The sequence below is a fragment of the Pinus tabuliformis genome, chromosome 3_2 (assembly GCF_031772625.1).
Source record: "Pinus tabuliformis cultivar Carrire ecotype Pingquan chromosome 3_2, CPIR1, whole genome shotgun sequence".
NCBI classification, from domain to species: Eukaryota; Viridiplantae; Streptophyta; class Pinopsida; order Pinales; family Pinaceae; genus Pinus; species Pinus tabuliformis.
This window is the reverse complement of record NC_142302.1, coordinates 619497735-619503545: the sequence shown is the minus strand read 5'-3', so window position 1 is coordinate 619503545 and position 5811 is coordinate 619497735. Positions and strand designations below refer to the sequence as shown.

Here is a 5811-nt window from a genome sequence, read left to right as displayed (position 1 = left end):
TCAGATGTGAAAGAGAGGGTTTCTTACCAGTCCATACCTCTTGTGGAGTCTTATCCTCCAACGTTGATGAAGGTGACCTGTTAACCAGGTAACATGCAGTATCCACCGCCTCTGCCCAGAATTCATGTCCTAACCTGGCACCATTGAGCATGCTTCTTGCCCTTTCCATCAACGTCTTATTCATTCTTTCTACAACTCCATTTTGCTGAGGTGTATATGGAGTAGTCTTCTATCATGCTATACCACACTTCTTACAGAATTCTTCAAATTCCTTGCTGCAAAACTCTCCACCATTATCTGTCCTCAGCGCCTTTATCTTCTTCTTTGTCTAATTTTCCACGAGAGCCTTAAATTATTTAAACCTGTCAAAGGCTTCAAATTTCTTCTTAAGGAAATATATCCATGTATTCTTTGAGAAGTAATCTATAAATGATACATAGTACACAAACTTACCCAGTGATGGAACCTTCACAGGTCCAAACACATCATTGTTTCACCCGCTTACTACCAGAGGGGAAACTCACCCGATTTTGCTTCCCATATACACAATTTTCACAGAAATCAAAATCCAGAGAGCTATTACTCATACCTTCTACCATACCTTTACCATGAAGTATTTGAAGGCCCTTCTCTCCAATATGTCCAAGCCTTTGATGCCACAACATGGTCTTCTCTCCAAAGACCACTAGATTTTCTGCTCCACTTTCAAGAACCACAGAACTGTTGCACCCATCAATAACAGTGCTACCTTACAGCTTGTACAAAGTTCCAATTCGAACTCCCCACATCAATACCAGTGCTCCCCGAACCATTTTGCAGGTATCCTTCTCGAACACTGTTTTTACACCTGCATCATCCAGCTTGCTTACAGAAATCATATTTCTGACCAATGCAGGAATATGCAGAACACCCGGAAGTGTTCTAACCCTTCCACCTTGCAACTTCAACTTTATTTTTCTGTGACCAATGATTCTAGCCTTCCTATCATCCCCTAAGAAGACATCACCACCATCGTATTTATCATACTCACAGAACCACTCTCTATGGGGAGTGAAGTGAAAGGATGCACCTGAGTCAATCAACCATGCCTCATGATCTACATGTGTACTTGAAGAAGCCATGTACACATCCCCACCTTCATCTGAGGTGGTTTTCGCCTCTGCAGAAGGAGCATCATCAAATCCCTTTCCTTTATCAGGAGCTTTAGATTTAATGTCCCTTTTGTAGTGCCCTTCCTTTTCGCATTTCCAGCACACCACCTTTACAGGTTTTCTTGGAGATTTAGATCTCCCTCTAGATTTAGATCTCCCACTCGATGACTTATTTTTGTTTCTATTCTCGGACCGTCCTCGTACAGACAAGGCATCACCATTCTGGCTCTCCATATTTTTCCGTCTCATCTCCTCCATCAGCAAGGATGAGACTATTTTATCAAACTGCAAGGCAGTTGCATTGCTACCTATTGCAATAACCAGACTATCCCACGAATCTGGTAGAGAACACAACAAACTAATGCACTTATCTTCATCTGAAATTTTAATATCAACAGATGCTAACTGACTTACCACAGTATTAAATGCGTTCAGATGCTCTGTCACCGAGTCTCCATCTTTCATCCTTAGGTTATACATCTTTTTCCGCAGGAACAGTTTATTCACCAGAGACTTAGATTGGTACAAAGTCCCTAACTTATCCCACAAAGCCTTCGTCGTAGCTTCCCCTGATACATTCAGCAATACTGAATCTGAGACACACAATCGTATTGTGCTCTTTGCCTTCCGATCCAACTTCTTCCATTCTTCATCGGACACTCCTGTTGGTTTAGTACCCGGATCTACTGCGATCCACTGATCTTTATCCACCAACATATCCTCCATCTTGAGTTTCCACAACTCAAAACTCTGACCATTAAATTTCTCGATCTCTATCTTTCCACTGCTCGTCATCTTCTTTCACCACTAGAATCGATCTCGCAGATCTCCCACTAAACAGGGTCTACCACAGGCCCGAGCGAAACCCCTCAGCGACAAAGGCGTCCCCTTGAAGCCAAAATTGCTCTGATACAAAATGTAGGTTTTAACCCCGTACAGAAATTACCTGCATACGAATTCTAAAACATAGAAAATAATCAATGCGAGAACATAACACATAAAACACATATACACAGAGATTTTCCCCTGGATCCCAAAACCAGGACTACCAGCTTGATTTTTTTTTATGTTCCTTTCAATGTTATAATAAATATTTATACATGCCGAAGCATCCAATACCATGGACCGAAAACCATCACATCCAATACCATGGACCGAAAACCATCGCGTCCAAAAACATGTGCGAAAAGCATGCACAAAACCATAGGTGGGTTTGCCCATCCTAACATAGGGTCCAAAACCAAAATTTTCCGAGGCGCTACCCCGAACCCCATAAAGTGGGGTTACGGGTACGCCTCAAACCCCCTGTGACCGCCCCCCCACTACACAATCAGCGCAACGAAGGGGGGCTCCGCCCCTCTTCTAACCCCCCGGTTAACTACGTGGGCTAGTCGTGGAAAGAATATAACACAACCCAACAGTATATGAGACAAACTTCATGATATTCACTCAAAAGGAGCATTTACAATGATCTCTAGTTAAGAAAATGATGGAAAACAAGAAGAAAATCCAGAGCACAACAAGGACGCTGAAGATAAGATTGATAACATCAAGGCTAAACAAGACCTAGAAAATGAAGGGAATGAAAAAGACTTTGTATAAGATCTCCTCACTAAACTTATGGCTGCCATGGAAGAGATTATCAATTTGAAAAAAGAAAACAAGGAACTTAATAAGAAAGCACTAGCTGGTGACCAAGACCAAACAAGGAAGAAAGTTGACCTTGTCAAGCTTCAAGTACAAGAAAGAGATGAAGAGCTTGCCAAGCTTAAGAATGAATTTCATCAAAGCAAAAGAAAGCCTCATGAAGAAGTCATATCCATAACAAATCAATTGGATAAAGCAAAGAAACGGGAAGATACCTTGTCAAGTCAACTTGAACAAAGGCACAAGAGCTTGAACAAACTTGAAGAAGAGATTGGTCAGTACAAGGTAGAGGTCTCCTCTCTCAAATCTCAACTACAAGAAGCAAGAAAGTTAGCACAAGGAGCTGAGAAGATAATGGAAGCATTGGCAATCATAGAAGGACAGGTTGATGAAGCAGAAAAGGAGAGAAACACCATGATATGTCAACTAAAAGCAAAGGATGGAGAAATCTTCAAATTAAAATCTAATATCAACCTTCTCAAGGCCGAAAAACGTAAAGCTACAAGGATCAAGGAAGAAATGGAGAGTAGTCTAGCAAAGGAAAATGAAGAAATCTTCAAAATGAAGTCAAATATCATCTCCCTTAAATTAGAAGCAAATGAAGCAATACGTATTAAGGAAGAGATTGAGAAACAACTTGCTAAGGAGAATAATGATTGCGAAAAATTGGAAGAAGAGATTGTCTCCCTTAGGAAAAAGGTTGAAGGGATGGACAAAACCTCGAAGATCTCTCAAGCCTTGGATGACATGCTCAGCGATCAAAGATGTCCATTTGATAAATCAGGTCTCGGGTATGCGGGTGAATCCTCAAGCAAGAATGATAATGCTTCAAACAACAAGGATATGAGGAAGTCATAAGGAAATTTTGATGCTCCCAATTTCAGCAAAGGTAAAGATAAAAGTCAAGGCGTTAATGAAGGAAGTCCATTTCCAAGAAGAAATGTAAATGTTATCAAGGATGCGAGAAGCAATAATTATCATCAAAGGATCTCAAGGCAGAAAGGCTTCAGAAGTACATCAAGGAAATGTCCATCTCCCAGGTACCAAAGTTTATTTCTTGGTTATTGTTATTCTTGTACAAACTTTGGACACATGGCAAAAGATTGTAGGGCTTCTAATGATCCCCGTCAATCTCCGAGAAGCAATTTCGCAAGAAGAATTCATGAATTCTTATTCATGAATAACATAGAATGCTTCAAGTGTCATAACATTGGTCATATGGCACGTAATTGTAACTTGATTTGGGCACCTTCTCAAGCTAGAACCATGCCAGAAAAGAAAGTTACACAAGTATGGAGAAGAAAGCAAATACACTCTGAAAATCTCATGAACCCTCAGCCAACAACACATGTTGTTGACTTGATGAAGATATTCTTGATATTTCAAGTGTTTGATGATGGGATTCTACCAAAAAGAGATCATGCATACAGTTAGGGGGAGCTTGTGATTCTTGATCATTATTGCAGAAGCTATTCATGAAAGGGTCCTTATGAAATCCTCGTTGAGCTATATTAACAATCATCCTTTGATAAAGATCATTTCTCATGAGCACTACATTGAATAACATGATCTTGTAACCATTCTTTGGACTGTTGTTGAAGATGTTTTCCACTTGATCACTAAGCAGAAATTGGAGCAGCAGAGAAGGCCATCCAATGCTAGAGAAATAGGGCTAATAACTATGTTTTTGGTATTACAGAAGTTGAATGTCTCGACTCAGGGATACAATGTGAGAATAGGTAAATCAAGGACAATAATAGAAGCTTTGTTTGAAGGGAAAGTCAACTTATAGTTTTCAATTTTGTAGTAGTAACATGAACCTTGATACGATTTCGAAGTATATGAGGTATCAGTTGTTAGAGGAAGATCTGGAAGGAAGGATTTATAAGGGCATAATGCCAGAAACAGGGGAGGAGGTGACTCTCAAGGTCGCTTACACACATTTTACGGAAGGAATTCCCCCCACTTCCATCAGAGAGATATCAATTTTACGGATGTTGTCCAATAGCGCCTGCAACATCGTCAAGTTGTGAGATGTGGAATGCTGAAAGAGTCGACACGGCCAATTTCGCCTTCATATAGTATTTGATGATATGAAGTCGAATCTTTTTTTATTTATCAACAGATATCAGACGCGGTCGCTCACAATACCGCCCCTGGTTATCAAGAAAATTATGTACGAGCTTGTGAAAGGCGTTGCTTCTATGCACAGCCATGGCGTCATGCACAGAAGCCTGAATCCTAAAGCTATATGGATAGAAATGGAGGACGGGGAATTTGTGTCACTGAAAATCGCAAGGTTTTGTCTGGGAAGAGCTACCGATTTATCTAGCAAGGCTTATACGAAGAGGGTAGGGGTGCGTTGGTACGTATCTCCCGAACTGCTCTTGGGTCAGGATACCTACTGTCTTTCTGTTGACATGTGGAATGTCGGCTGCATTTTTGCTGAATTGTATAGAAGGGAGCCTCTCTTTGTGGGATGGAATGATTTCGAGATTCTTCAGGTGATCTTCAGCTTGCTTGGAACTCCAAATGAAGAAGTTTGGCCGGGAGTTTCACAACTCAGTTATTGGCATCCTTTTCCTCAATGGGAGCCCTGTGATCTCAGAACCGAAGTCCCGGATTTAGATGATGATGCTTTCAATTTGTTATTGAAACTGATGTACTAGCTTGAAACTACATGAACATGTGAAAGAAAATATGGTTTGATGCTTTGAAGGAATCCTGATTTGAAGAAAGATAGCAAGAATGACAATTTTAGTGGCATCTTCTCTTGATTTAGACTATAAAGACTCCTTAATTCTTACTATGAAGACAACAAAATTCGGATTGCAGAAGCATAAAAACTTGGACTTGAACATTTGGTGTATGGCTATTTGGAGCCTATTTGGAAGCATTGAAATGGAGAATCTTTAAGCATTGTTGAAAGCATTATGAAGAAGTTCTGAGACATGAAGAGGGGATAATGTGCTAGTTGATGATGAGGCAGCAATCCTTCTATATTGAGTAAAAA

General features: G+C 40.4%; 1 pseudogene; it reads left to right on the top strand.

The window, feature by feature from the left end:
- Positions 1–4612: 4612 nt before the first annotated feature.
- On the top strand, positions 4613–5467 carry LOC149182124 (cyclin-dependent kinase B1-1 pseudogene; annotated as a pseudogene).
- Positions 5468–5811: the final 344 nt, after the last annotated feature.